The sequence below is a fragment of the Struthio camelus genome, chromosome 4 (assembly GCF_040807025.1).
Source record: "Struthio camelus isolate bStrCam1 chromosome 4, bStrCam1.hap1, whole genome shotgun sequence".
Classification (NCBI taxonomy): Eukaryota; Metazoa; Chordata; class Aves; order Struthioniformes; family Struthionidae; genus Struthio; species Struthio camelus.
Genome location: NC_090945.1, coordinates 16262099 through 16279991, shown reverse-complemented (window position 1 = coordinate 16279991; position 17893 = coordinate 16262099). Strand labels below are relative to the sequence as shown.

Here is a 17893-nt window from a genome sequence, read left to right as displayed (position 1 = left end):
TAATACTTGTCACCGCGCGTTTCTTTAGGCTGGCTTCTGTTCCTTTGACCCTCTCTGATCTACCTGTAGTGTCTCTGACACGGGGCCAGTCATAATACTGGCGTGTTTAGTTGGGAAAGAGTTTGACATGAACGGTAATCACTGGCATTTCCTTAAAAGCACATTCAGATTTACTGCAGCAGGCGCTGGACTCGGTAGAAGTGGGATGAGAGGTTGTCAGAATGACATCAAGCAGAAGTGCGAGCGTAAACCGTCGTGTGTTTGTCTTGTTTGATTTTTGGCGGAGAGAGAGAAGCAGAGGGACGGACAGGGAAAGGAGCTGCTTGTTAGTTTATTCAATTAAGTAGCTGCAGTGATTTCGAGAGAGACTTTGAGTGGCTGCCAGCACTTTGGAATTATTATCATCATTATTTTTTTTCCCCCCGGTGTTAGTTGTTTCTGAAGTGAGAGCCGTTCTGCTCCCGTGAGAGAACATGTACACGGGTTTACTTCAAGTCACAGCAAGACTCTACCAGCGTTGGGAACGTAAGCTTTCTGGGAGCTGGTTTTGCTTTTAGACTAAGGCTGCGTATGGCTGCAACGTTTATTTCGCGCTATAAGTGGCTATGTGTATGAGCCGTGCGAAGCGCCTCTTTATATTTATATGGCAGATTTGACCCAGAGAAAAAAGCAAGTCTGGTACAGGAAAATATATTTGTCTAGTCTAACTCAGGGCAACTGCTGTGTAGTTTGACTTACGGTGGGAATATTTTTGCATATCCTGTAGCAGGGCTTCTTTATGATCTCAGTGATACAGAAGAAACGATGGAAAAACAGTTAGTTGTTTTAGGACCGTGAGAGAGAGAGCACGATAGCTTTGTTGCGTGCGTCCAGCCCGGCTTTGGCTGCGCGTAGGAGCGGATGGCGCCTCCCGAGGATCCTGTGTCCATCCTGAAAGCAACAGAGGGAAAAGAAAAACAACCAAAGTTAAAAAACAAACAAGCAAACAAGACACACAAGCAACTGAGAAGTAGTACAAGCGTTATTTGGAATAGCTACTGATCTTACACAGAGTCCAGTAGATATGTCCCACAGGACAGGGATGGCCAAAGCTTAGTATTCAATGAATTTGATAACGGGCAACGTAAGGCACCATATATACACGTGTCCCCTCGTAAACGTTGTAGTAACTCATGTTAGTCAAGTATCTAGATGAATGGGGAGGGAAGAGAGATGACAGGACAAGAATAAGTTTCAAAGTCAGGATGAAGCTTACTTTATGTTGAACGTCTATAAAGGATGTGAAATGAAGGACAGTCGGCAGATGAATAATGTAATAGAGCAGGGAGTTCTGAAACGTTCCACGTTTCAGAGTCATAAATACGGCTGAGATATGCTTAAAGTACTTTGAGTAACATTTGTCTGCGTTTTTTTTTTTTTCCTGACAAAACATTTTTCCTTTTGAGGAAGTGGAAATGTTCACGAGCAAGTTTCGTCTCCCTTAAGGATGTAACTTTTCAGCTGCACAAAATCTCTATTGTTTCTAGGAGTTTTTTTCTTCTCCTATTTGAATATCAAAATAAGAAGGAGCAGAAAAAAACACAAAAGCAATGGAAATGTTTTGTTTACTCAAAATCCTCCAGGGAAAAATATGAACGAAATAAGTTTTGCTTTGGGTCAAAAGTTTTCGTTTGGTGTCAGATTTGTGCTAGTTTTTCCAGGCCTCCTTTAAATAATTCTTCTCAGGCTCCTTGTCTAGGAAAAAACACTATCGTAGCAAATTTTTCATTTCTCTAACTATTTACGCTGTGTCTGTCACAGAAACATAGCAGTGTTCTTGAAGGAAAAAAAAAACCGGAAGGAAGGAACATTTTAAATCACTGAGGAACTAAGTATGTCACTAATGAACGGTGTAGGCAATGACGAAAAAGAGTATCTGAGGTTCGGAAGTTTTTTCGTCATTTGTGCTGTTTGGAGGAGTTATAGCTTAGATGCTAAGTGTTAGGTGGTGCTTCTGGATTCAGTTAACTTTGCCGAGTGCTAACGATATCGTAACTTATTTATACTGTGGCAGCGCATGGGAGCATGAGTCATGGACCGGGGTCAGATTGTGCTAGGTGAAGTACGGGCAGAAAACACAAAGATGGTCCAAACGCTGTGTTTTCTTAGACAGCTGGCTTTTTTATTTATGCACACTGATGGTGTTGTTAGAGAGTGAGAAATGTACTGTGGTGATTTCTGGGATCAGTTCCCGGGAAATAGATCCCCGTGGGCAGGTGTCTGAAGCCTTCTAGCGCGTTGGCCTGAACTCTGCACGGGCAATTGCAGGGTCTGGCTTTTGCAAAGCTAGGACTCCCAAAACCTGGTTTGGATGGTGCAGAGATAATTGTTAAGGCACTCCTGAATGAACGTTTAAAGGTGCTTGCCACGTTACAAGGGGAGAATTGTACTGCGGAAGACTGAAACTGACAGCTTTCCCAATGGACATAGACGATCGCTCCGAATTCAGATTGGGAGGCGGCTCTGATTTTAAACTTTCTGAACTGCGAGGCTGCGGTAAGAGACTATGACACTAAGCACACAGCGGCGCTGTAATGAGAGGGGGAAGAGAAATGACCGGATAGTCTCTGAAGAGCAAACACATGCTATAAATTTTCAGTGCCCTCAGCGCTCTGCTTTCAGTCAGCATCACTAAGCGAAGCGGGTTAGGCTCGCTCTTTCCCTAAAGGAGGAAATAAATAGGGGCAGTGGCAGGAATCGCTGAAAGAGCAGCTGGACGTGAGGCTTGGCAGCGCTGCGCGGTCTGCGAACTGTTTAGAGAGGCTGGCCAAAACGGCCTAAAGAGAAGCGAGGAGGGTTTAAGCGTTTGTAAAGGACGGCAGCTTTCACAAGGCGAGCGCGCCGCGCGAGGGTGGCCTTTGCTGCCGACTTCGCTGCTTTTTCAAGCTGCGACTTCTGCTCCTCACGGTGGAGAGTTACAGCCATCCCTAAGCGACCCCTGTGAAGGCAGGTTTCCTGGGAAATGGTCTCTCCCTCGGAAGTGGCGTGAGTGGGGCTCAGTCCTGGGTTTGCCTGCGGGGGCTCCTCCTTGTACCCGTGGGTCTACAGCAGGATTACCTCCCCCAGGTCAGCATCACCTTCTCTGGTTTCCAGAAGATTTCCAGGCCTCCCCCTTCCTCTCGCGTTTCCTGAAAGGCTAAAGCAAGGGAAGAGTCTTGGCGTTCGGCGGCCAAGCACGGCGACGGTGCTTTCCTTTGTTCCCTGCAGCAGCAGTTCAAGGGCTCGGGGTCACGAAGACTGATAGGTCTAGTATAAACACAGGCAACAGGCAAGGAGGACGCACCCGTTACCAAGGGCTGCGGGGTTTTTTCATAACGCCTGTCACTAAATGTAAGAGACTTCGTATTATTTATTAGCTTCCCGTCTCTCTCTTTTTCTTCCCCTTCTGAGGGGCAACCTGTGATCTGAGCCGCTTGCGAAGCTGTCGCTGTAGGAAAGGGGGCCGAGAGCTCCCGCGGGCTGCGTTCTCGCAGCAAGGAAGTCACGTATGTTAGGCGAACGTCCGACCCCAAAATAAGAGCTTATTTCATTTCTTCAGTGTAAAATGTATTTTTCCACGGGAAGTTGACAGGTTCAAAGGGAAATAAATGAGTTACTGCTGGCAGTCTTGCAGTTCACCTTGGATGCATATGGGCACTCCGTTTTGCCTTCTAATCTTCCTCCTCCTCCTCCTCTCCCTGCCTCTCTCCAGTCCTCCTTTGATGCTGACTTCGGGCCTTGCAGTTCACGCAGCTTTTTCCCTTTCCATACAATAAAGATGCCAGGTAACGTTTCCATAGGATAAACGTTTTTATCCAGCCTCACAGAAAGAACAAAGTTTGTGAGACGTGCATGCAAATAATTAAGTTCAGAAAAAGCTGATCTGACGAATTTACTGGGCCTGGCTCGTTTGTGCGTTGGCGGGGAAGCAATCCAACAGATAGGATTTTCTGCCAGCGGCGTGTTGCTCTGCCAGCTCTGCCAGCCTGGTGCAGGTGTCGGTTTCCAAATGCTGGGCCGTTGGAGGCTGAGTTACCGTGGTGGGTGAAGGGTATAGTCTGCAGACAGCAGAGTTACAGCTGCTGCACTTACAAAACTGCCCTGCTAGCCAACGCAGGAAACTGCCTGGACGTTTCCATGAGTGGAAGACTTTTCCAGCTATCACCTTAAAAGCTGGCTCAAAGTCACTGAATTGGCAGTTAGAGGGAATGAAGCAGTTAGGGGACATTTACTGAAGTGAAGAAGAGAGAAGTGCTCCTCCGAATGTTACGTGGTTCTGCAAAAGCCTGGATTTTCTATAGTTTTCTTCTCAGGTACGGAGACAGCAACTACAGTGGAAAGTACATTAAAAAGACTGTGGAAAAAGCTCACAAATCCACAAAAAAGGGGCTTTTGTTTTAACCACTTTTCATTGCCGTAGTTGAAGTTCTATATTTAAGAGAAGTAAGAATCCCGAATGAGGATGCTGGAGAGAAAAGGACACACCACCACGCTTATCTTTTCCAGCTTACCTGTATGTGTCGGCTCTCGAATTTTGCTTCTTTATTTAGCCAGATCGGCATCACCGGAAAAAAACATACATCAGATCACCTTTAACGATAAGTTTCTCAAAACTGTTGTCATTGTCTTTATGTTTTAATAGGTGATGCTTCTGATGGAGGGAGACGGGGATGGCGCTGGATTCGGCGACAGAAGGGAAACGTGTAGGAGATGGCTCCGCAGTTCGCTTGATTTTTACCCGATGATTTACAAGGTATGTAAATTAGGAAGCAACCGCAGAAGGTGCGTTTAATGGCATGTTAATGCATCATGGAATTTACAGCAAGGCGCGAATAGCTTGTGCACTCAACTGTTGGGAGCAGATGCTGCCGTAATTCCACTTAATACTTAGAAGCAAAGGAAAGCATATTGTTTTTTGAACAAATGTTTATGAAACGTTAATAAGGATCACACACAGCATGCAGTGCTGAGCATATAATGTGCATTCCCCTCTCAGAAATATTTATGAGAGTGACGTTCCAGTAGGTATACATTGATTTCGAGCAGCAGTTCTGAGGTCCTTCATCATTTCTTGTCATCTTAGTCGTACCAGTATCCTAAAAAGAGAGGTGGAGTAGCCAGGAGTCAGGCTGATACAGGAGCTGCTTTCAATCACGGAGAGAATTACAGTTGCTTGGGTAGTGGTTTGAAATTAGGACTTTTTACTTGTACTGTTAGCTTGTCGCTATGAGTGTGAGATGAGTTACTGAGCTTTGAGTATATGAGTGGCATACGCAGATACCTGACTTTTTTCTAGTGGTCCTTGGCTTACATGAACTAGTGTCTGGCAAAGTATGCAGTTTTCTACAGGTATTTGAAACGTTTGAATTAGCTGTCCGCGGTCACTGATTATGGGGCTTTCGGAGGGTGCTGTGTATTTGCCAAAAAACCTTTGTCCTCATTTCTGTATAAAATGATTAACTACTTGCAAAAATTATAGTCTGTCTTTCGCTGTTAAGCAGAATGAGAAGACTTTCCATCGTGTTATTTTCACAGGGTGGCAGCCTTTCAATCCGCACATCTCTGACCTGTTTGACAATGATGCTTAGCAGCCAACAAAATGGTCTGGTCTCTCTTTCTGATTGATATGGGATATCCAAGCTGTTCGATTTTTTTTTTTCCTCGTCTTTTGGTTTTGGTTTTTTTTTTTTTTTTGGCAGCTTAAAATCTGTCTTAATTGCCAAATATCCCTTGCCATGTAGGGTCTGTTATTTCATAATAGCCTGAAATATGCGGAAAATTGTGTGATTTTGACAGCAATTGTTGCCGCTTCTTAATTTCATACAAGGCATCAAATCTTGGAAAATTTTTAAACTGAAACTTGATCTCCTTTTAGGAACGTCACAAGTGGTTCGGTAGCAGGATGGTATGGATGTAGCAGGCGGTATGATATTTGTGAGCCTCAAACCAAACCAATGGAACACAAAATCTGAGCGGTTCAGGATGCCTCTTAGTACACATATTTAGAAGACGTCTCCAAAGACGATTAAAACGCTCGGGCAAGGTGAAAAGTCTAATGGGGCTTGCTGCACAGAGACCTGCCAGGATCTGTTCTAAACATTGTAAATCTTGATGATTTGAACTGTTTGAAAAATGAGCTTTCTCTTCTATGGAGAGACCTGACTTACTGGTGAAAAATCAAACTTTTTTTTTTTTTTTTTGGCCTAAGTCTGCAATATTTGTATTCAAGATCACTGTCACAGTATCTCAGAGGAGTCTTAGTTTACTGTCTCGTGCCTCCATGTATCTGTGCTGTTTATGCCCCCCAGCCAATTTACATATTCCAGAATGAATCACGGTCTTTCCTTAATGTGTCTAGCACCTACTGAAGAATGAGGATATGCGGTAATTTATCTCTAACCGCCAAGAAACAGTCCAGTGACGTGTCTGAATCAAAATATTTTTATTTCCCAGATATTATTTTGACAAAAAATAGGGAAAGCAGTCACTTAAATTTAGTCCGACTGACTATTTCCTGTCAAACAGTTTGATTTTGTGGAAAAGCACATAGGTGCCACCGGCATGTGCAAAATCCCTGCTGAGATGCTGGTTGGAAAGTGGCAGGCTTAGAGCGTGTTCCCTGTGCTAGTGAACGAGAGTTTTGTGCAAAGAATTAACCTAGGAAAGAAATCAAACCAGGTCTTTTTCATTTCTGGGTGGGACTGGGGCTACTAACGTGCAGAGTTTTCCTTGTATATTTAATTCAGTGGAGAGGCTACTAAAGTGTAAGAGTCGTAACTTAGTGTTACGATACCTCAGTTCTTCGTCTTTGACTGTAGATGCGTTAGGAATCTACGCAGCGCTGATGAAAGTAAATATTGACCTAATGGTGCTACGTATTTCAGGAAGGACTGACTTCGGCACTTCTAATTCAGTAACGTTTCTAAAACGTAATGAGATTTGGTAGGTCGGTGTGCTATAGAATTTCCGAAAAATAAAATTACACACGTTTCAAACTCGCAGGAAACTCTTCAGAAAAAGCAACTCGGTCGTGTTTTTATAAACTTGGACCACAAATATGTAAATGCGATTTTCTTTATATTTCCCATATATTTTGCTCTCGTTTGATATTAAAAGATTTGTTTGTCAGTGGGAGCGTGAAAGTCCCCTGCACAAAAGTAATGTCACGCTAGTGACAAAGAATAGTGTTTAATAGAAGTTATGGATTTAGCACTGGCAGGGGATTTGAGAGGTTAGGCAAAGTGGCCTAATATATTTTCCATCCTGGATTGTAGAGATCTTATTCTCTAATTTTATCAAGCTCAGTTCTGATTTGAGGCTGTCTTGAGTCCCTTGCTGTGCTCTGATTGAATCTGACCGAAGTGCAGTTTCTTTCTCTTCTTCTCCCCCCCGCCTCCCCCAACTGGTGCGGGTTGGCGAGGGACAAGGCGATGTGGTTATTTAGCTCAGTGCAGCCATAATAATGTGAGAGCTCAATTAAATTTAATTAAACAGGTTTAATGGCCATAATGTTAATACCGTACCAGTTTATTATTAAGTTCATGCCTTAATGTGATTATATTTACTAATTAATTCAAGGCTGCTTCAAGCCTTCATTCTGCCTGAATATGCAGTCAATGGGCCAAGTTGTTGCCTTGATTGCAGCAGCCCTGTGACAATGTCGGATATCTGTCGCCATTTGCGGACCTTGCACTGTGTTTCAGTAGCGTGCCTGTAATCAGGATCTGACTCATCACCACAAAACAAAACTTGTATGATCCAAAGAGGGGGAAAAAAAGTATTGTGGGAGTCCTGTCTGGATGGCACGTCCTTTATGGTGTCTGTGTAATAAGAGAAATTCGACTAAAGAAGAGAAATTCAATTAGCTGGCCACATAGTGAGTTTACCGTTCTGTAGAGGCCAAAACAAAGAACCTGAGAATTATAACAAAGGAATAATAAAGCCCAAAGCGACTCTCACTCTCATGCCGTTATTGCTGTCATTAACTCTTACTGAGTTCTGCAAATGGCATTAACACGCTGCTAGGGTAATGTGAATATATTTTGTTAGCAGGATGTACCTGCTAAGAAAATTAACGTGTTCTTGCCGCTAGCTAGATTGCCTTTATAATTCCTGTTATTTTCCTCTTAAACTCTTTTTTTTTTGTAAGTGCCACTAAATATTTGTTAATTCCTCGCAAATTCCTCAAAAATGTTAATTCCTCCTTTATATATTAAATATTATTTAATGAGGACGAAAAGCTTTTGCTGTGGCACAGCGGGTCCCTTTTTTCTATTTCACTAGCTTGGTTAAAGTAAAGGGGAGGCTGTGTTTCTCGTTTCTGGAAGTGTTTGGGAAATGGAGCTCCATATGTACTGAGAGATAACCAAGAAATAGAGGCAATGGGTGAGAGAGGGGTATTTGGGCAACGCTCTTTATCGTCTGTGTCCTGCGCCAGCCGGAATGCTGCCGCCCCGGGTAGGTGCAGCAGCACAACCTCATGCTGGTTGTTTGCTCCACGCGGCGTTTTCACGTGGACTACGCAAGGGCTGGAGGAGGAGGGAAACGCTGACCCAGGAAGTTACGGACCAGGGGAGGCGTTTTCCAGGAGGGATTTGTTGTCCTTGAGAATAGCCCATCCTCTAGGATCAATGCGGGCAAAATGCAGCAGGACTGGGACCTGCCGCAGGGAAACCCCTGCCTTTGGTTGCCCCTGCCCTAAGCCCCCAGCTCAGGGTTGGCTTTGGTTCTTGTTCCTCAACTTCTGTGCAGCTCTGTCTCATAAATTAAGTACATCTCACGTTTCCAACAGCTTTATTTATGTGCTAACGCTGTGATTTTTCTTCTACTGTAGAACCCGTTAACCTTTTTATTAGAGGCGCCCATTGCAGAAACAGGTAGCAACCAACTCCAGCAGCATCCGTTGTCTATGTGCTGTCTTTGCACTGGTTCATTTAAAATTAAAACCCCATCACTGAAGCAATACAGCCTTGTCGTGTGGATTCAAACATACTAGTTTCTAAGTGTTTTTGTATTGATTTAGATGGCATTAGCGTCTGATGCTACCAAAATCCTAAACCCTTCACAGAAAGAAAACCAGTGGCTAGTGATGGCTGTGATGCCCGTTCAGTTTTCAGATAAGCATTTAAGTGTTTGAAAGATTATCTAATATTGAGGTAGGTTTAGGGTTTTTTTTCCCCTGATCACCAAATAGGCATTTCAAATACTTCTGGTACCCATAAAATGTATACTCTAGCGTTAACCCTCCTGCCTGCCCCCGCCCCCCACTCCGAAAAATCATTTGAGGACGTAAATGGGCTTGAGGTCCCCTCTTACCTGACACTTAGACTTGAGTATAAACTCCCAACGCGTTAGAGCTGTGAAGTTAAGTTAGAAACCTGCCGAGAACAGGATTGAAACTTTTTATACGTCAGAAGCTTTTCTGTTTCTGTTCAGGTAAAGAAAGACAACGAAGCCGCAAGCCCTGAGGTAAAATGAGCGAGTTTTGACTTCCAAAGCTATGCTTAAAACGGTAGTGGTTGAACACTGGAAGATTCTAGCCCTATGGTACTTTTCTAGTCCTAACCCAAACCCGAGATTTTCGCGCTTGCCCAAATCCATGCACTGACTGATAGCTTGAGATAGGGCGATTATGCAAATCTATCTTATCCAGTCTCTCACTGGAAAAGTTCTGATTGGTGTAGCTCTTGCTCTGGGCAAGGTTTCAGCCAGTAATTTACCATACCATCGTGTGACTTTTTTTACGTTGGAAGTGAACTGAAAAAACGGTGCTTCCAAATTCCTGGCGTTTTTTGCGGGGGGGCTGCAGAATCTGCCAAAGACCGTTTCTTGTTGCAAATTATTTTGGCAGGAGAATTTAACAGTTATATGTCAGGATGTTTGGATAACAGAACTTTGGGTCGTGTTGGCCTTTTGGCTAAAATGAGGGGTTTTTTTTACCCCCCCCGTGGTATTGCTGTGTCAGAACTGCTTTTTTGGAGCGAGTTGTATTTTATGTTTTAAGTAAACCAGTAAAAGTGATTTGGCATAGTGAAGTTTCTATTAGTTTCTCCTTTATTCTCTACTGTCTGTAATTGATAGACGAAATGAATCAGCTAGTTACTTGTATGCATTTTCTTCTAAATGCCCTGGAGATTTGTGCAAACCCTGAGTAGAATTTGCTGCCATCTTTTACAAGTTTTGCTTATATAAGACCATATTCCAATGAGATGTACTTTACACTATGAAGTTATAGAATGTTCTCAGAAAGAAAGAAAATAAAAGAAAAAGGGCTTTTTCCCTGGATTTTTTATTCACGGCATCAACATGGGCAGCAACACATCCTCTTTCAGCTATTCCAAGGTCGATCCAAATGTCTAGGAAAGCGAGGGAATCCAAACTCTTCCCCGGGCTGTGAATTTTAGTGCAAATGTGAATTATATATAACGGAGTTGGCTCCGAGGGAGCTGTAAAAAGTATCTCTCGCGAGAGAAAGCTGGTGTCAGTCTGCCTTTCACTTTATTAGCCCACTGCAGTCTACTGGGTTGAGTCGAGCAGCGATCTTACATCTGGAAATAACAAGAGCACGTTCTCAGCTCGATGCAAGAGGTTTTAGCTGTTCACCACCCGTCAAGACCGAGAGGAGACACGTAGCTAAACCACAAGCACCTCCAGTTTGAATATAGTTCTGGAGATCGTCTCAGATTAATGACACAAGTAATACTGAATTTTTCAGATACTTTTTTCTAATCGGTTGATATTTCTGTTCATAGTGTCACGCACGCAAGCGGGAAGCTGGCTGTTGTATTTGTAAAGAATATCCTTAACAGCCAGATTACAAACGTTCGTCTTCCGTTAGAGAAATGTGCAGAATCCAAAAATGGTTTTGTCAGAGAAAATTGAGAGCCAATTCATGAAATCCTGAGCCAAAAGGGAGCTATGTGATCATCTCGTTTGATTATCTATGTGATATAGCCCAGGAAAACTCATTTAGCAATTTTTTCCACACATCCCCAGAATTTATAACCTGACTTTTGGATCGGTTTTGCAATAAAGACATTCAGTGGTCTTAGGAACAACACAGATTTCACTGCATCTGACTAAATGCACATGCTGAACGCTAAAGTTCATAGAGCTTAAAAGAAAAAGGGACACGTTAGACTTGCGTGGTTTGTCTGCGGTTACTTCACGCAGCCAGCTTCTCCTTCATGCATCTCCCTTTGAGTGTAACTGAAACATACTGGTTTTCTTCACTAAAGACTATCTTCCGGAAAGGTATCGGGTCATGATCTGGTTTCACCATTTTATCATCGCTTCTTCTGGTAATTTTGGTGGTTGACCCTTGGCTATTAAAAATCTGTGCGTTATTTCCAGTAAGGCATTGGGATGGGGGTAGAGAGGAGAATGACTTAGTCTTTTTGTCTGAAAGCTGTTCCCTTGTGCTTGATGTAAGTCAAGGTGTATTAGGCCAAAGAAGAACGATGTCTGCAATCGACCGGATAAGTCTGTAACCCTGGAGGCTTGGGACAAAAGGGCTTTTATTCCAGTCTCTTTTCTCAGGTCTGAGTGTATTTTTTGTCCCATGCCATGTTAAAATACATAACAAGTGTTGGATTAATGCTTCATTTATTAGGCTGCATAGTCCTCTTTGCTCCTGCTCTTACTGTCTTAAATCTTGATTATTTATTTATCTATTTATGTTAATAAAGAGTTGAATAGCTTCAGGAAGAGGAGGGGATGAGAAATAGGTACTGGGGAGAGTGCAGTTCCTCTGACGAGTTTTAATGTCAAAAACTAAGATGTCCAGGGGTTGTACAGGCTTAGAAGATCGGTGGTAGGGGAATTTGAGACGCACCGTTTTGGGATTACAGAACCAAAGTGGGAATTAGGAGGGATGTAGGCAACCCTCCTCTTCCGGTAGCCGTTGGCTCTTTGTGGATTAAAGTTATATAGCTATGGGTAGCGAAGTCGGATGCAAAATTCCTGAGATTCTCAGAAATAAGAGTGAGGAGGGGACAGGCCGTGTGTTTCAGGGCACACCTATGAGATCTAAGAGGTTTTGAAAGAAATCTCAGGCCTATTGAAAATTATCCGCTGTCGTAATTTGTATTTGTAGATTGGTTTACTCTATGTACATATGTGGTGAGATTTCTTTATATCTCTTTAAGCCTAGTTGCTTGATATGAGCAGATGGGTCTGTGCTGGATGCACGAGGCAATTCCAAGGCAGTCAGAGAAAACTGATTTCCCTAAAAAGTGAGCCCCAAACGTCTCAATGTTAATGCAGCGAGGACCTAATCCGAGGTTATGCCTGTCAATGGGAAGATTCTCATTGGCTTAAATGGACTTTTAATGAGACCCCAAATGCCTGGGGAGAAGTTCTTTAATTTGGTGAAGAAAATTCAGCTTCGAGGACTCTGTTAACCAGAGGAATTTTATCTTCGCTCAGACTCATTGCGTTGCTCTGTTGTTAATAATCACCCTGCAGAGTAATTGAATATGTGGTCTGCGTCTGGTCCATAATGTGAGCACAAGGCTTTTTCTTTTGATTGGATTTTGCTCCCGTCGCAAGACACGCCGTGCTATTTCGCTGTGTTAACTTGTTGAAGAGTGATGAATTACTAATAGCTGACAGGTGAACGGTGCCGTACCGAAAATGAACGCAGGAAGGAGTAAGCGCGCGTGTCAGAGCACGTGTGCTAGTATGCAACTTGCAGGTGGCAAGAGTTCTGCAGAATGGCTGGGTTGGCTAAAGTTTTGCTATTATTTTCCTTCTAATGAATACCAAGGAGAATCACGCATAAAACTGGAAGCTTTAAGTTTCCACGTGTGCTTACGATGCTTGCTTTCTCTTGCGTAAAATACACGAAAGTGATTGCAAACGCAGATGAGTGTGAAGAATTCTCTCCTACCTGCAGTTTGCTGGAGAAGAGTAGGAACTATGTGTTGCTTGCAGCTACGCTTTTTGTTCTCATTGGCAAACTGCAAAGTTCAATGTTATGTTGTCTAAACATTTGGAATCAATTTCGCACTAAGCAGGCTTTACAGATCCAAGGAAAGCTCACAACCTGTGCAAGGCAAACACCTATGTATATGCGTGTGTGTGTGGGGGGGGTATTATTGAATTGACCTTTTAAGTAGCGGAATCTCGTAAAACATCCTGAAGATGTTCTAAAACACGTTATGCTAAACATGAGCTTTTATGTAGGTAGCAAAACAGCAGGCCCTTTAAATTCCATCCGCCTTCTCTCTTTTACCACTGTTTCGTCTACAGCTGCTAAAACTGTATTTGCTTTTATTCACCTAACGGTTGACTTTGCTGGATAGCTTCACGGGATGCGCACCTCCCTGGTTTGCAGGCCTCTGGAGGGTTTGGCAGCCCGCCGGTCTTATCTGAATGTGGTTTCCCTTGAGAATTTGTAATACGAGACGCTTATCTTAAATAACAGATAGCAACAGTCAACAGTTGTCGTCTCAATTCAAGAAATAATGTAAGCGCTGGGAGACGAGAGGTCAAAAGTTTCTGAAAGCCAAACAGTGCTAGCACCTAGCACCTTAGTGAAACTGGCAGTTTATTCTAGGTGCTTGGATATATAACCTGTGTCTTGGCAAGCTACTCTGGAGAGGGTTAATCTGAAAGAATAAACAAGCCCTCTCCCCCATCCTTTACAAAAACCTATAGTTAGATGTCAGAAAAAGTTGGTATGTCAGAGAACAAAGGACTGCAGGTGCAGCTGCAGGTAGACAAACACACTGCTTTCCACCTTCTTATGGTATAATGGTATAATTGCTTTATACTTGGTATTTATATTATCCCAGACCAGCAATTAAATTGCTGAGGCTTTATGCATAAAGCTAACAGAATTATCTCACAGAGCCTGTTTAAAGGTCTTTCAAGCTCCGCGTCAGCGTGTTGGGCAAGCTCCTGCCGCAACAAATGGGCACTGATGATGGACTGCGATTGCCCGGCAGTACGAAGACCAGACTGCATTTATGTCACAGACAAACCTGATGAAGGGTCTGTACCTGCCCGTGAAAGACGCTCCCGTTATCCTCTAGGCAGAATATAATTCAGGTCATTGTCATTAGGGAGGCACTTCTCCAGCAAGCCCCCGGTACCAGCTGAAGTGCACTGGTAAATCCAAGCGGCCATCAGTTAGACATCTAAATTCTGCTGTTACTTCACTGGTGCAAATCAGAAGTAGTCCAGTGTAAACCACGTAAGCATTGCTGATTTACAGTGAACAACGTAAACATAGGGGAGGAGGAAATGGTATTTCCGATAAATAAATTCATTAAGTAAGTATAACGGCCAAAGTGCTTCAGATATTTTCGTGTAGACTGATGTGCACGTACAGAAAGAGGAGCGTTATAACTTGCCCGTTGTTCTCTAACTTCGTTTTGACAGTCCAGTGGCCGGTAAACAGAGCTGTCTAATGTGGATTCTCTACAAAGCATTAGAGAGAGCACCAAATGATTTGTTCACTCAGAGCGGAGAAAGTTGGACGCAAATGGTGGTCTCTTTCTAGCTTGGTTGTTTTCCATCACGTTGCTATGTGTCTCACTGTAATTGAAAAAATACAGTCGAAAGCATTAGGTGACTTTTTTCGTTCGGATTTTGCCTCTAAAGTGAAATTTAGCACAGTGTTTTCATGAAATTATTTTTGTCTGGGGGATGCCTGTGAAGAATGGGTTATTTGTTTTGGTGCAGAATGTAATCATTTTGACTGGAAAATGTGATAGTGAATACGAAGTGGTAGAATATGTCATGAGCTTTCTTTCAAGCAATTAGGACACGCTCCGCTGAGTAATAACAATATTTTGAACCTCGGCAGAACTTTCTTTCCCAAGCTCTCAGTCAGGGAAACGTGCACCGTGAAAACGGTCTTCCAGAGGTCCCAGTGCCCGACCATGTCGCGATTATGCCTTGAGAGTGACGGAAGGTGACCCAGTGCAGCTGATTTCATATAACAGGAAAATCTAAGCAGAGCGGAAGGAAAGGCGTCTGGCTGGGAAGCTGAGAGTTGCAGTTTTGTTGGGGCAGAGGAGAGCTCACTCGAAACAATGAGCTCTCCGCTCGTAGGGCGCGCTGCAATTTTGATCAAAGGCCTTGCGGCAGCCTGTCGTGAGGAGTTCTTACAGTCCTGGTTAAAATATCTCTGTTATAGACCATCTTTGGTCTGTCAATGACTTCTGTTTTATGATGAAGTAGGCTAATGACAAGGTTTAAAAAAAAAAAAAAAATCAGAGGACTTCTGCGGTCAGCAGAGTCTGCTGTATATAACCGGGAGGGAATGAAATTCGGCTCCTGCTGAAAGGAACAGTGGCATAAGTCTAAAAGTTAATTGCTCTATTTGGAGATCAAGAAATCTGGAGAGGCGCTCATAGTCTACTTGAAGATGCACAGCATAGGAGCCCCTGTGGCAAAGAGCGAAGAAACAGTCTCCCAGAGTCCTTCCTGCAGAGGCGGGTTCCTGATTGAAGACCACGGTGTGGACCTACTGGGAAACCTCGTCCTAATGTTTGGATGGGAAAGTGTACGTGGTAGTCTGGGTTCAGAATTTTTAAAAGAGGGGTCCTGAGAGGAAAAGAAGAGAGTAAGTGTTGGTCTGTGGGAAAGAAGAAAGAAACTGTTGGTGTGTGGATAGCGAGTAGTGCTGGCAGGCTGCAGTGGCGATAATACTCTTAGCAAACAGTACTTACCTGCAGTTTTCTGAATAAGCTCTGATATGTTTGTATTACCAGGTAAATCCTGCTTAGGCTAGCAGCTGCTTTAAAAAAGTTCCCTTTCTGGGTAATCTTCGGCCAGCTAGGATGGCATTTCAGCCTTTTATTCCTTCTGGAGACCTGATTTTCTGTGCGTTTTTTAAGATCTCGTTTACAGCGCACGTTGAGTTTCTGTAGTTTCAGCGAGCGTCTCCCTCGTCACGTGAGCGCGAACGAAAGACGCTTCACGGTCTCCGCTGTTGCTACTCCTGATTTATATCTTCCTAATGGGCACTAATCCTAACTAACTGCTACCCTTGCTCTCCTTGCAGAAACACCCGCTCTTGGTGTCATCTCGACGAGATAGGCACCAGGAGCGCTCGAGCAGAGCTGTGCCTGCTTTGAAGCGCACCTTTTTGACTGAGATCGCTTCCCAAGCATCTTTAAAGGATGTGACAAAGTAGCTCGAGGAAACGGCAGTACTAATGGCAGCCTATTTCCCTTTTCGCTGATAGCGAGAGAAAATAGCCTGCCTTTTGTTTTTCCTCCTGGTCTTACAGCAATTTGTTTTGTAGGAGGTGGCAGGGATGCTACTCGAATGCCCTAGAAAAGGGAGAAATTGTCCTTTTGGCTCAAAGCACAGTATTTGGGGATGCTCACCCTGCTTTTCAAGCCATGGTCGAACCCAGCAGGAGACGGAGGGAAGCCCTGCGGGTCAGGGCGAGGGCTGCCGGTGCGCAGGGGTCCCAGGAAAGGCAGCGGCATAGGCACAGCAGCCCTGCGAAGCAGGAAAAGGTGGGGCCTCGAGCTGCTGCGCATCGCACATCAGCAGCGCCGACCTAATGAATTGCAGGGGAGATACGGTAACCGTCTCTGGAGGAAAAGAAGTCATTAGTGTTAAAAAGGAGCTATATGCTTCAGCCATGTTGGAGGTGCCTTTTGCCCGTGCCCTACAAAAATCCTTGCGCAGAGGTTAAGTTGAAGCACTGGAGACATGTGAAACAAGCAAGAGAATTTGAGATGCTAAAGGGAAAAAAAAAAAAAAAACCCAGTGAGACGGGAAAAAGCCAGTCCAGCCACTGCGAGGTTGTGTTGCATTATTAATGCAGATACTCTATATTGCCTACTCTGAATATAACGTGCCAGATTGAAGCAGCTGTTTAAGTACAACCAGCCGGGATGCTGGCCTCAAACTTGCTGGATGACTGCATGAGTTTGATAAGCTTGTACGAAGTGGGAGAGAAGGGATTTGCTTGATAGGTATGCTAGGGTGTCGCCGGGTGCAAACGTTAACCCGGTCGGCAGGGATATGATGATACAGTGGGACAGTTGTTTTCTGCTATCTTAAGTGTTTTTCCGAAGTATGCAGACAGATTTGTCTGAGGAAAAAAAAAGCTCGTTTTCTTTGATTTCTTTCTGAGAGATATGGAGTTAGGATTTTGGTGACAGATGTCTAGTTTTAGTTGTTGCCCTGTGTTCAGACTTGAGGGTCTTTTTTTTTTTTTTTTTTCCTTTTTTTTTCCTCATGTTCTCATGTTTTCCAGATTTTTCCAAAAAGAACCAAAAATCTGTCCCTGCTAGAAAAACCTTTTGAAAGAGTTTGCACAGAACCAGCTCACCTTTTCCGCGGTGCTGCAGCAAACGTGTGCTGAGAGGTGGTGTCGGTTGTTTCAAAAGCGCCTGAGTCACTAGGAAGAAAGAGAAGAGAAAGCAACCCGAACGTGCGGAAAAGGGAGTGCGGCATCAAAGCTGATTCCCAGCACCTCGGGCAGCAGCTAGAGCCAAAGGATCTCTGTCAAAGCCAGTAAAGAAAGCGCTTGCCAAGGGATGTTGGCTCGTTTTGTGCTCAGGCTGCTGAGCAAAGGTGCTCTTGGAAAGGTGCGCAACGTCCTTTGTTTGACCCGCTCTTGATGTGAGAGAAAATCTGGTGGTTTTTCCTGACGCTTGAAGCTGCTGCTTGTGATGTGTGTGCGTGCAAAAACCAAATTTAAGAAGCTAATTTAAAAAAAGCAGGGGGGGGGGGGAAAGCTGGATGGAACCTAATTTCTTTTCTACAGGTCTTTGGTTTATTTTGAGCACCTACCAAAGCCTCCTTCATTTCAAGCGGAGTCCCACACAGTGATGCTGTCTTCCTGCCGGGAAAGTAAGGGGAAGGAAGGTTCCTTTTAATAGGATGATCTATCCTTACTGGA

General features: G+C 43.9%; 1 long non-coding RNA gene across 2 annotated transcripts in view; it reads left to right on the top strand.

Annotated features, from left to right (window-relative positions):
• LOC138067142 (uncharacterized) overlaps positions 1-17893 on the top strand; it is a 101868-nt gene that overhangs the window by 59738 nt on the left and 24237 nt on the right. For both annotated transcript variants that reach the window (XR_011140837.1, XR_011140838.1), the window contains exon 3: positions 4661-4771. This is a non-coding gene — a long non-coding RNA (uncharacterized lncRNA). The remainder of the gene's footprint in view (positions 1-4660; positions 4772-17893) is intronic.